Source organism: Caretta caretta, chromosome 1, assembly GCF_965140235.1.
Source record: "Caretta caretta isolate rCarCar2 chromosome 1, rCarCar1.hap1, whole genome shotgun sequence".
NCBI lineage: Eukaryota > Metazoa > Chordata > Testudines > Cheloniidae > Caretta > Caretta caretta.
Genome location: NC_134206.1, coordinates 186,291,543 through 186,305,494, shown reverse-complemented (window position 1 = coordinate 186,305,494; position 13,952 = coordinate 186,291,543). Strand labels below are relative to the sequence as shown.

General features: G+C 45.0%; 1 protein-coding gene across 1 annotated transcript in view; it reads left to right on the top strand.

Annotated features, from left to right (window-relative positions):
• The first annotated feature begins 1,149 nt into the window (after positions 1-1,149).
• LOC125630109 (uncharacterized) overlaps positions 1,150-13,952 on the top strand; it is a 57,752-nt gene continuing 44,949 nt past the window's right edge. Inside the window, exon 1 of the mRNA XM_048835610.2 lies at positions 1,150-1,236. The gene's annotated coding sequence lies outside the window, so the exon portion shown is untranslated. The remainder of the gene's footprint in view (positions 1,237-13,952) is intronic.

Sequence of the window (13,952 nt, the reverse complement as noted above, 5' to 3'; positions counted from 1 at the left end):
CGATTTTCTGTTCACGCTCTCCTTGGCAGAAAATATTTGGCCAACCTGCGTGCCCTAGACCTTGTAGAAGATAGGTGGGGGATACTGTGCTATCCCTCATCACACAGTTCCACAGAAGGCCTGCCAAGAAACACTGAGGTTATGGGAAAAGCCAAATTATTAATTATTTGTATTTCAACAGCACCTGGAGGCATTAACCGAAGTCAGGGCCTCATTGTGCTAAGCACTGTACATGCAGAGTATGAGACCATCCCTGCCCCAAGAGCTTACAAGTCACCTGAAAGATCCTATTGGGATCCAGGAAGTGGGCGGGCAGAAGGATCCACAGGGGAGGATCCACAGGATCTGGAAGCCAAGTGATTTCAGGGGACAGCTAATGAAATAACAGGGACAGGAGTGCGGACAAAGGGTCAAACGAAGGGAATCTGACGGGGACACCGAGGAGAGAACCTTGGACAGTGCCCACTGCTCCTCGAAGGCATCAAGGGAGCCAGTGGACACCGCCCAGAAGAACTCTGCCCGGATGCGTGAACGGACGGAGGATCAGAAATAGGCCCCACAGTCACAGGAGGCCCCGTCTGCCAATCTCCTCTCCCTGGTTTTATCGATGACCACTTTAGCCAGGGCTAGGAGGAGGTTGACCACGAGGTCCCGTGACTTTGTGGGGCCACGGATAGGTAGTGTATAGATAAGAAGGTGAGGGGAAAAGTGCAGCCAAAAACGTAACAGGATATCTAAGAGGAGCCAGAATAGGGGCTGCAACCTGGCGCACTCCAGGTAAACGTGCGCCAGGGTCTCCCTCACGCTGCAGAAGTGGCAGGTGTCCGGGACAGGGGGCAGGTTAATGCTCATACAATAGCCTCTCCAGTTAATATCTGCTCTCTTACTCCCCAGGATGTGACATGCTTGAAATCATTTACTCATCAGCCAGTTTTATCCTTAAAGAAGGAGATCCCCTGACCTTGAATTGCACAGTGTGGCATCAACAGAAACAGCCTTCAGATCTGACGGTCTACTGGTGTAAACTGGCGGAAAATCAGAACAGCTGTGCTAGGGTTGGCAAAGATCTGGAATGCTTGCTATCAACAGAGCACTTAAATCCCCAAGCACGGGTCAGCTTGTCTCTGCTCCTGCAGATTCATAATGTCAGCCGTTCAGACAGCGGTGTTTACCAGTGCAGAGCCAATGCAAGTGACCAGACTGCTGTGGGTCACTATATCAGAGTGAATGTAACAGGTAAGCAGTGGTAGCTTTTAGGCTTGTTTTGGGCAGGGAGGTGCTAGAGGCGAGAGGGGCAACATATTCTTGTCCTTTACATTTGTCTTTGTACGATAAAAAATATGTCAGTGAATTGCATCATCTCATCCTGATGCAATGATATCACACGCTAATGTAACCTCATGATATAGGATCGCTGTATTGTGACACTTGGAATCAGTTTAAGGCTTTTAAATTTTCTCTCCAGTTTGTCTTGCTGGATGTGGGACAGCAATATGAAAACTGAGGCGTTCTTGAATTTCAGATTGGCTGGTGGCCCCACTTCATCTACTAGGGGTGGGAGCAGCATGCTTTGTATTTTGGGTACCAAAGCAGTTCTTGTAGGTAATTTGGGGGGGGAAGGAAGGGGGGCAGACAAGGGCATGATGAGAAGAGTGTTAGAGTGACGTGCTGCCAGCCTGTAACTCAGAGGCAAAGTTCATTCCCACACTGGCTCGCCTGATATTGCTCCTATTTTTAACCACAGAACCTGATACATTAACACGTGGCAAAGAAATGCTTTAAATTGAAGACTGGGTGTATATGAGCATGGAATCCTTAGTGTTGTGGATGAGGATCGCCCACAGCTGCCCTGAGGTGAATGTAGATTTTTGAAGCGTCCGTGCTCACAGAGATGGGGCTCACAAGGTCAGGGCCAGCACTGCTGAGCTACTTCTCACAGAGCTGAACTGCTTTTCCGTTTCACACGAATAAGAAAAAAATGCTGTATAAAGAAAGGACAGGAAGGACTGAGAAACACCAGGATCCCTGCCACCTTCCCCCCTGAATCCTCTTGGTTGATCATGCAATATGTTCTCATCTGAGCTACAAAATGACCCCTGCTCAGTGCTCCAAAGAAAAAGTACATCCCTGGGCTGGATACAGAATGTTCCTGAGCCGGACAGAGGAGAGTGGCTGAAAACCCAGCTGTCAAGCAAGTGCTGTTTGGGAAACTCTTCAGAAGTTCAGGGCAGGTTTGCACAGCTAATAAGCCAACAGGGAAGTCAGAGAAAGGCAGAAGCACAGCCCTGGAGGAATCATTCATACCATGTGGGATAGCCAGTGGGATACACCCTTGAGTATAGGCAATACCGTGTGTGGACTCTTATGCTGCAGCTTGAGGGAGGAGGGCCAGACAGATGTGGAGCATGTGTGTGTTTGACATTGTGCCCATGCTTGGTCACTTGCCAAAGCTATTGCCCCTGTGAATCCAAGCAGTTCCCTAGTCCAGACATTCTCTGTTCCACCTCCTTGTCCACAAATATAAACCAACATGCTATTCTGCCTTTAAATGACTCTTTCCACTTCAGCATCACTCTCCTTTCCTTCTGTGTTCCAGACTCCAGTTCCAGCTCCCCAAACCTGCCAACATCAGTTGGCCCCGCTTCTTTTCACTTATACAAAGGAATGATTTGCCTTGCAGCCACACTATTATTTTACACTTGCTTTTGCTCTCCCCATCCCCTAACCCCCACCTGTACATGTAATGAGTGAGCTGTGGACCACAGTTGCTAAAAGTGGCAACCAAACCTGAATTCGACCACACTGGAGTCACCTCACTAGTTCTTATGCATCATCTTCACAATGCGGTGCAGCATTGTAACACTGCAGCATGGTGTTACGTTGGAGCCTGCCAGAGTCACGTCTGTGATACTCTGACTGGGAGGAGCAGGTTCATGTTCTTTCCAAGCCATTCACACAGCCTAATTGTTAACAATGCATCAAAATTATATTCTCATTCACCATGCTGCGTGGCGCTTTCTCCAAAATGTTTCAACTCACTTTTAATTTTTTTTCTTTAGCTGCCTTCTCTGTGGCTTAAGAAAGCCGCTGTGGTTTGAGTTTACAGTGAGACTCAGGGCAGTTCCGCCAAGTGTTTTTACTTACCTGCACTTTGTTCATGCTTGTAGCAGAAGAATTAAATCATGTGAGTTCTTTGAACACCACAAGGAGTCCAGAGGCTGTCTCCCAAGGCAGCAAAGCTCTGAGGATGGATTCCTGGCTGGAAAAGACATGGGCACTGATCATGATACTCTGGCTGACCCTTTCTTAAAAGGTAGGAAAAGATGTATACATTCTCTAAAGAGAGAGATCCTGTGATCTGCCATCCTCTAAGATCATAGTAGAGCCACACAGCTGGATTTTCAGCATGACCCCGTTTTCCTTTTTCTTAAGAAAACTGCTATTTCGTGGAATGCTTCATCTCCCATCACTGCCATACCATAGAGATGAATGGACTAGAGTCCTTAGCCAGAAAGGCAAAGTGAACCCCACTCTTAGTAATGCCTTTGCTTTCATGGGGTGGCACAAGGTGCCACTGCTTCAAGCTTGGTCTCCTGCAGGCAGTAAGAGTGACATCTGTGGTTTTCTGACGACTTTTATGAAGCAGGCCGTGTGGCCCCAGAGCTGATTTGGCTTATGGGCTCTAAGTGTTTCCTGTTATATGTGGTCATGAGCCTCTAGGGATTCGCAGGCAGCCCTGAGATGTGGTAATGTGATCTGAGCCATTGTGCAATCAAATATTGAGTGTGAAGCCATTTAGTTGATTTAAAAATGAGATGGCCGTCTTAGAGGCATGATGACCCTTCAGCTTGAACGCTGGTCTGGCTTTTGGGGACTTAAGCCGGTCTGTATTTGGACAAGCTTATGCTTTGTTAATGTTGACATAGCACTTGACTCATTAATGGGCAGCTAGTTGTTTTTATTTCTTCAGGCACATGTGACGAAGATACAGTTTCTGGTGCTTGGGCAGATTCCTCTAAACAGCAGAGTAAAAGTTAACAGACTAAACTTCTATAAAGTTGTAATAGCAAATTCATTGTATTGCACAGGACTGCATTTCAGCATTTCATGGAACACTGTTTCTGAAGAAGGATTTTCAGTAGCTTAATGTCTGAGCACCTGGACGCCAGCTCTGCAGGATTATTTATTGTTTCCTATACTAGTGGTTAAGCCGTCAACACCCCCTCGTCAAACAGAGGGACTCTCACACTCGTCAGCATTGGAAGTGGACTTCTGTAGTCTCTGATGTCAGTCTTGTGTGTTTTGTCTCCGCTATTACTGAGGATGGATTTCTCAGTGTAGAGCATTTAAAGGGCAGGAAGAGATTTCTTTCCGTGTCTTCTTTCTGGACCTATCCAGAGAGATCTTCTAGTACGCATTGCCTCAACCTGCTACGCTCGCTCTTTAAAGAAAGATTCCACAGTGCTTCTTTTCTGTGCCACTCTGTCATCCACATTGTCTTCTGCCATGTTCTGTTCTACTACCTATTCTCTCTGGGTTGTTTTAAGGGTGCTGGAAGTTCTTATCTAATCCCAAGCAGTGGGAGGTAGAATTCTCTAAAGAGGGTTTTGCAGCTTTTGTAGCATTGGGATGGATTCCAACTGGATTTATACTACAGGTCAGTTTGGGGAATTGGAAAGAGAGACCCTCCAGGGATTAGCTCCTAGATACTTGTTTGTTAGTTTAGGTCCAAAATTGTGTGTGTATGTGTGTGGGGAGAGGGAACAATATAAGACTTTTTAAATTTCAGTTAACAACTTCTTTGGGGAACAATTGAACATCCTCCATGTGTACATTGTGGGCTTCTCAGAGCAGAGGTCACACCTTCTTCTCTGTTTGGAAAACTAGCACACTGTGGGTATTTCTGGAAATAGCTAAGTAATAACTGTAAACCTAAACACAGCAGCAGTGGGATAGTGCATGAGAACTTGAAAATGGCTGAAGATTTAAAGACTAAAGGTTAAATAGAATGTTCTACAAACAGAGACCATAAATGTGCAAATTATTTTTTAAAAATTCTTCCATTTTAATAATTGTAGACTTTTTAAATACAGCATTTTATCTTGACTATATGCTTTTAAAAACAGGTGGCTTTTTTGCAAATATAATTCTATAAATCTGCTTTGGGGCAATAGGGAGTTCCTTTTAGACACAAAATTTGCTACCAAATCTACATAGGAAGGCACTGTGTTTATATCTGTTGGCACATGCATAAGCATGATGCCTCTTGGTATTTTTGTTTCAAAGTCCATGAGTAGCTGCCCTGCTTCTGGTGTTTGATAAGCATGTCTGACCTATGCCATGTTGTAATAGTTGCGTGCGCTGCATGGAATGTAAAGGTAGAGAATTGTCCTATAAATGAATAAAATACATAAGTCATATGATGTCTATCTCCCTATTTATCACTGAGAATTATCCTAGTTATTTATCAACTCTGAAGGGCTGTGCTTCTTTTTATGTATACTCTGTGATTCCTTTCATCACAAGTAACCTGAGAGTAAGTGCTCCGTCTGAGTTGTTGAAATAATAAAGTGTTTGTTTATGGCTGACAGAACCTGGTGCTCAAAGAGCATCCTCACCTTGCAGAGGCAACATATGGCATGTGCGTTTCACCAGGCACGTTGGGCAGGAAGAACACCGTGTGATGCTATGGTTTGGGTTCCACTAAGATGACTCGGGCTCCGCTGAGGTGTTTTTAGGACTGTTATTCCTCAGACAGCACTCTGTACAGTCACACACAGGAACACGATTCTAGTTCTGTAGCATGGTATAGCTATACTCCCATCTAGTGGTGAAAATATAAGTAGCAATTAAATAAAGAGACTAATGAGAACTCTATTTTAAACTTTGCCAGGCACTGGAAGAGAAAATAAGGATTGTACCCGCAGAGAGACGCACTTTACTTAAGAAGCTAAAATCTCTTTGAACTTTCTTGAGTTTCTATATTCTATACAACATACAAGGTATAAGCCTTTTCATGTACAGCAGCTACAAGACAAGTTGTTGCAACCTACAACCCCCAGGCTATATATGTAATCCTTTCAGTAAAATGCATAACCCTTGATCACAGCAGGGCCACAACTAATAGGAGACCAAGCAGCACTTCTATACTGGGAGAAAGGATTGAGTTTGTTTCCAGGATGGCTTGAAAGAAACAGAACATATTCCTCAGCTAAGCTACACTCAGTGTGACTCCTGTTTCTATGGAATAGCTACACATTATTTATCTGTCCAATACTGACAAAAAGTGGGATCCCAGATAGGTATAGATATTTACATGCAAAAACCTGTAACATGCAGTTAAGGCTGTAGACACTCTGTAGCCCTGTGCTCCCAGTGCCCTTCTAGCATGGGAGAGTTTGATTCCAAAAGCTCAAACGTTGGCAAACCAAGAGTTAAGGTGACATGTCGCACCAAAACAGCCTTCTTTCATCTCTGCCCGAAGGAGATCACAGTATCATTCTCTTCCCTCAGCCTCTGCCAACCAGCGGCAAGTACTCTTCAGATCAATGGTGCTGCACAGAGCACTGTGAGGGTCCAGTGGACTGTACCAATAGGAGCTCTGACTTGGAGATCTTTTGGGCACAGAGAAAATGGCAGTTTTGGGTGGGGGGGATGGAGGGGTTAAGATATTGTTATATTTCCAGGGTGGGGGCGAGGGGACACATTTGGAGTGTTGGCTATGGCTGGTCAAAAATTTTCCATCAAAACAGTTTGTCAATAGAAAACTGAACTTTTGAATGAATGAAATTTTCAATGGAAAATTTCTACTTATTTAAAAGCAAGACAAACACTATCTCCCCCAGCTACACATACACACACACACACACACACTCATTTTCAGACTTTTGGCTGAAATGTTGAAATTTTCAGTGAAAAATAATCCGTTTTTCTGATCAGCTGTACCATGGCCAAGCTACCTCATGCTGATAGTACCTAATTCTGCTGGAGGATTTCTAGACAGAACACACAGAGTTCTGGTCTAGGCTGGGACACACAGAGTTTTGGTTGCTGACCCCTCTCTGTCTCTTAGTTGAGTAAACTGGTAAGTGTTAGGATATTGAGTCCAGAGATTATGGGTGAGATTTTCAAAACAGTTGGGAGACCTTTGTTAAATGTCAGTGACTCTCCCATGCAGAGATCAGAGAAGGCACCACCATTTAAAGTTACAGCACAGTTTAAATAGAGCTATAATGTAGGTAACTGTGTTATTAAAAGTGGCTTGCCAGAAGCAAGTTCTGCTAATACCTCCCAGTCCTCAAATTTATATATTTTTGGCTGTTCAGCAGTTGCAGTAACATACAGCAGAGTCTCCTCAGAAGCGAGCCATAACAATACACAGTGTAACAATCACACACAATTCAGACATTTGATAGTGGCAACTGTTCAAAAAGCCCAAAGAGCTCATTTTAATTAGTCATATACAAGCATCCACACCTCAGCAGGTTATTCTCGAGGGCCCTAGCACTGGTCTCTGCACTACTGTAGCAGGGTGGCTTGTCCTGTGGGCTGGAGAGTCTGGGGCTAAGTCACACCTGGTTACAGAATGAGCCCCACCTGAGCGGAATCAGGCAATTCCCCATGAAGAGCAGAGGTGGCTACAGCAAAAGGGGAAAGCTCAGGGAGAAAAAAGCATTCTGGTAGGATCATGATACCAGAGAGTTTGGAGGGTAACACCCAAGTGAGCAGGAGGCTTCTGAGGGGCAGAAAACCCTGCTTGTGTTTGGGACTGGATATCAGAGCCCCAGTGAGGGGGGGACTGGCTGAGAGATTGGACCAGGATGGAAGAGAGGCCCTAGCGCTGAGAGAACAGGCCAGAGCAAGTATGGACTTTTCTTTGTGTTGCTAGAATGGATTTTAGTTTGGGGCTGTAGATTGTTGTAAACTGCTTGTGGTATTAAACTAGCCCCATGCAGGGGTGCTGTTAACTAGAGAAAGCCTCTATGGGTTCTTAAAGGGCCCTGAACAGAGGAAAAACAAAGGAGGGGAGCCTGCAGAGACACCCCAGCCAGAATGGAGGCTCAGTAAGCAGCTGTCCTGCTACAACCACCACATTTCCTTCTCTAGGCTTTGTGCCCTTGAGCAGGTGCCTCCTGCCCATTCTGGACTTGATAGTCTATTTTAAGGCCTCTCCTATAGGGTTCTGGGATCTTCACAGAAAAGTTCTGACAATACCAACCAATCTGATTCATGATGCCCACATACTGAGGTGTACACATACATGAAATACAGCTCCCTTTTTAAATCTATTTTTAATGTATTTTTAAAAGCATAATGGGGGAGTTGGCCTGCCATCAAATGAGGGCTTGTTCACTGGATCCATGGCCCCAGGTATAAGGAAGATAGTGTGGGTATCTTGGTATAACTCGTGCAGGCCCAGGGGAACTATATGTACAGCAACTGGAGTGTGATGCTGCCCACCATATACTGGTTAGCCTTAAACTGCATCTGGCTCCTGGTGTTTCTAAGTTAAGTCTCCAGCATAACTTATCTCCAAGAGGCAGGGGTTCCCCTTAAAGAGACTTGCTGATCTGCCTCTGAAGCACAGAGCTCTAGTCCCTGAAGCGGAGGGCAATAGTGGATTAAAGCTGACTAGGTAGCAGAACCATGCTGCCTGCAACTAGATCTAGGGTAGATCCAGGTACTGCTGTGTGAGGACTCTGGCTGCATAGAAAACGTATGGATGTTTAGGCAATGCAACTGTGTCTCATTCTTCTGGTTACCTCTACTGTTCTATACTATAGGACATGTTATGTTGTGCATTTAACAACAGGGGGCGTTAACATTGCTCTGGCCACCTTACTTTTTTTGTCTAGTTTTAAGAAGTTATAAAGATTGTATGAAGGTGCTCTATTAATAGATGACTATAATGGTCCCCCCTGCCCTCACAATGTATGGCGCTGTGAGAGAGAAGCTGCTTTGTTTTAGAAGATGGGAACATGCTGTATGAGATGAGTGTTGTTTTGAAAAATGCAATGGTGAGTGAGGCCATGATTACATGTAGACCGGTGTTGCACTGTCCTCATGATCTGCACTGTGGCATATCTAAGGATACGTCAGAGGAGCATGGAACACTTTAGATCAGTGGTTGCCAAACATTTTTTTTCCCTGCGGACCACTTGAAAATTGCTGAGGGTCTCGGTGAACCACTTAATGATCTTTCCAAAGGTTGTTTGTATTGTTAGCTAACTATTGTAAAGCGCTTTGGATAAAAGCACTATATAAAAAAACCTTAATAAACTTTTTTGTTCTACAAATAAAACTCATATTTTAATATCGGTAGTCTTACCTTTCTAATGCGATGGATGTGCCCTCTCTCCCCCGCCACAGCAGCCCCCGAGCTGGGGCTGAGAGGGAGGGGGGTCTCTCCCTGGCAGCCACAGCCCTCGAACTGGGGAAAATCGCCTCTTTCTCTGGCCGCCACAGCCCTGCACATCCCAAATTTTCCCCCATCCTTCCGATTTTCCCCATGGCTACCACCTCACACGTGCGTCTTCTCCAGGGTTCAGGCACCTAATTAGTGGAGCCATGCCTGCGCAGCTCCACTAATTAGTTGGATGGCCCTTCATTCTCTTGTGTGCTGCTGCCCAGGCTCTCACCTTAGAGGGATCTAACCGCGGACCACCTGAATGGAGTTCGGACCACTGGTGGTCCACGGACCACAGTTTAAGAACCTCTGCTTTGGATGTTATAAATTCTAATACAGTAGTTCTCAAGCTTCTGTACTGGTGACCCTTTCACATAGCAAGCCTCTGAGTGCGGCCCCCCACCCCCTCATAAATGAAAACCACTTTTAAATATATTTAACACCATTATAAATGCTGGAGGCAAAGCGGGGTTTGGGGTGGAGGCTGACAGCTCGCAACCCCCCATGTAATAACCTTGTGACCCCTTGAGGGGTCCTGACCCCTAGTTTGAGAACCACTGTTCTAATAGCATTGATGCCAGTGTCTGCTTTTATTTAACTTTTTATTCTACTGCTTTGCACAGCGCAGGCTTTTGTAGCTTGTCTGTTAAATATGCACAATAGCTTATCTAAATGGTTAGTTTTTGTTAGATTTTAACTGTGAGCCCACATCCTCCTTGGGCAAGCCTTCACGCTGAGTCTGTTTGTAGCTGAGCTGAGTTGTAGCTGAGGGACAGTTTCTCTGAGGCACTGTTGCAAGACGTTATGGTTCTGTGAGAGGTCAGTAATCTTAATTACTTCTCCTTTAAAGTCGTGGTGATGATGGTAGAAAATACCATCTAAATCGCTGTGTGGCACACAAGCGCAGGACGGAGGGGATTGTGATGCCCATCTATGACCAGCACTACGCGGTCCAGGACTGAGATTGTTTCAGGCAGATCAGAATAGTCATAGAATCATAGAACCATTGGCTTAGAAGGGACCACAAGGGTTGTCTAGTCTACCCGCTGCCAAAATGTAGGATTTGTTGGTTAAACCATCCAAGACATTCATGGGCATCACAGTGAAAAAGAATGAGCAATGAGGATTTAGGAACCGAGTGAGAACAGAAATTGTTTCTAGTCTAGTAGTAATAATGACTTTGAATAGAACTTTGCATAGAGTTTGATTAAAAAAGAGCACCCTAGAATATTACTCAGAGGTTCTTTAGGTTTTTCGTTGTGACAATTGGATCTGGTGGGGTTTTTGGTTTTTAAAGGGGGTTGATTGAAAATGGAATTCAGAATATTTCATAGTTCAGGCTGATAGTGATTGAAAGCTTGTTCCTCTGCATTGGCTGTTTGACCTATGGCAGGGGTGGGCAAACTATGGCCCGTGAGCTGCATCTGGCCCATCGGACCTTTTAATCCAGCCCTCAAGCTCCCGCCGGGGTTAGGAGCTTGCCCGCTCCGGTGCTCCAGCTGGGAAGCAGGGTCAGGGGGCTTGCCTAGTTCAGTTCCACGCGGCTCCTGGAAGCTGGAGCAGCCAGGGGGCTCTGCACGCTGCCCCTGCCCCAAGCATCTGCTCTTCAGCTCCCATGGGCCAGGAACCGCGGCCAGTGGGAGCTGCGGGGGAGGTGCCTGCCGACGGGGCAGCACACAGAGGGGCATGGCCTTGCCTCCAGAGAGGGGACAGGCTGCTGTTTCCAGGAGCCTCTTCAGATAAGCGCCAGCTGGATCCTGCACCCCTGAGCCCCTGCTGCACCCCAGGCCCCAGCCTGATTGACCTCCACACCCTTTGATCCCAGCTGAGAGCACCCTCCTGCACCCCAAACCCCTCATCCCCAGCTGGAGCCTCACCCCCCATGCGCCCCAATCCCCTGTCCCAACCAAGAGCCCCCTCCCGCCGTCCAAACCCCTCCATCCCAGCCCAGATCTCCTTCCTCCACCCCAAACCCCACATTCCCAGCCCTCCCCAGAGTCACCCCCAGCCAGAGCCCTCATCGTGCCTCTGTGCCCCAATCCCCTGCCCCAACTGGCCCTCCACACAATTTCCATACCGAGATGTGGCCCTCAGGCCAAAAAGTTTGCCCACCCCGGCCTATGGAGATGAATTGGGGGTCTCAGTTCAGTTTCTAGTGGACAGGTATCCACATAATAAATTCCCATCACAACTAGTACCCTGATAGGGTTTTAGCAGGTGAGGGCGGGGGGAGCAGTCAAGGATTGCACAGACACATCTCCAGTGGTGGTTATTTCAAAAGGCTGAAGCATAATGGTGCTGCTGCCTATGCTGCTCCTTCTCTGCGACCAGCCAACTCTACTGCAGGGCTGACAATCGGATTCATTTTTAATGAATTTTAGTGCTGCTGAAAGGTAGCAAAACATTAGCAGTGGCATTTTCCTACCGCAGTATCAATACAAATGGAAGGAGCAGAGCATGTGTTATAAAGGCTTTATCCGGCTGCTATGATCAAGTCTAAGTGACAGTTACAATTTATTTTAATGTTGCAGTAACAACACATTAGTTAGCACAGAGTAAACAATACAAACCTGAATCTGAAAATAGTCCTTTTTTTTTTTAAATGGGTTCATTTCAGCTATGTTTGGTCCCCTTTTGTGTTTTGCTTTTCATAATAGGCTAAACTATTCAGGGAAAGTAAATCTTAAAAGTCACAACCAATTTTTTTCATTTAATGCCTAAACATCCAAACAAGGGGCAGAAACAATATTATCTGATTCCAGCTAAGCAACACCGTTCCGGTTTACAAGGGGTAAACAGCGAGGTGGCAAAATTTGCAGATGATACAAAACTACTCAGGACAGTTAAGTCCCAGGCAGACTGCAAAGAGCTACAAAAGGATCTCACAAAACTGGGTGACTGGGCAACAAAATGGCAGATGAAATTCAATGCTCATAAATGCAAAGTAATGCACGTTGGAAAACATAATCCCAACTATACATATAAAATGATGGCGTCTAAATTAGCTGTTACCACTGAAGAAAGATATCTTGGAGTCATTGTGGATAGTTCTCTGAAAACATCCACTCAATGTGCAGTGGCAGTCAAAAAAGCAAACAAAATGTTGGGACTCATTAAAAAAGGGATAGATAATAAGACAGAAAATATCATATTGCCTCTATATAAACCCATTGTACGCCCACATCTTGAATACTGCGTACAGATGTGGTCACCCCATCGCAAAAAATATATATTGTGGTCACCCCATCGCAAAAAATATATATTGGAATTAGAAAAGGTTCAGAAAAGGGCAACAAAAATGATTGGGGTATGGAACGGCTGCCATATGAGGAGAGATTAGTAAGTCGGACATTTCAGCTTGGAAAAGGGACGATTAAGGGGGGATCTGATAGAGGTCTATAAAATCATGACTGGTGTGGAGAAAGTAAATAACAAAATGTTATTTACTCCTTTTCATAACACAAGAACTAGGGGTCACCAAATAATATTAATAGGCAGCAGGTTTAAAACAAACAAAGGAAGTATTATTTCACAAAATGCACAGTCAGCCTGTGGAACTCCTTGCCAGAGGATGTGTGAAGGCCAAGACTGTAACAGTGTTCAAAAAAGAACTAGATAAGTTCATGGATGGTAGGTCCATCAATGTGTATTAGCCAGGATGGACAGGGACAGTGTCCCTAGCCTCTGTTTGCCAGAAGCTGGGAATGGGCAACAGGGGATGGATCACTTGATGAGTACCTGTTCTGTTCATTCCCTCTGGGGCACCTGGCTTTGGCCACTGTCAGAAGACAGGATACTGGGCTGGATGGACATTTGGTCTGACCCAGTATGACAGTTCTTATGTTCATTTTCAATCATTCACAACCATCCTGTCGAGCTAAAATTTATATGCATTGAATAAATTCAGGAAAAATCATCTGCTCATGATATTCCACAAGCAAATAATAAGGCTACTTTTAAAATAAATAAATAAATGATTTTGCAAATTATTAGCTGCATTGTAGCAAATGGTTAGTGAATTGAAAAGGCTGAGTTGGTGCTTTCATTCAAACTCTGGTTTTCAGGTGTTTGAAATTGTATTAAAAAAATTGCCTGATGCATGAGAAGTTTCAGCACAGGTTCTCAACCCAGATATGTGTGTGTCTTGCAGGAGAAAATTGTGAAGAAAATCCATTTAGCTGTGGTCTGAGCATGAATATTATTTTATATAAAATATATATTAAAACATGGTCGTTAAGGGAATTGGTGATATTTCTTACACTCAGATATCAGAAATGTAGCTTTATTTTGTTTATTTTTCTGTGCACCAAACGTTAGAGCTGGTCAGAAAAATGGAATTTTAAGTGTTAAATGATGCCATTCCAAATGACCTACTCATTAGTGTAACGCTTAGGAGGGTGGCCTCAGTGACATATCCCTCCCTTGACTCCAACATACCAGCACATGAGCCAGATCCTAAATCGTTATAGCTCCATTCAAATAGAGTAACCTTTTTGCCAGTTTATACCATCTGAGGCTTTGACCTACTGTGTGTGTGCTGTTATAC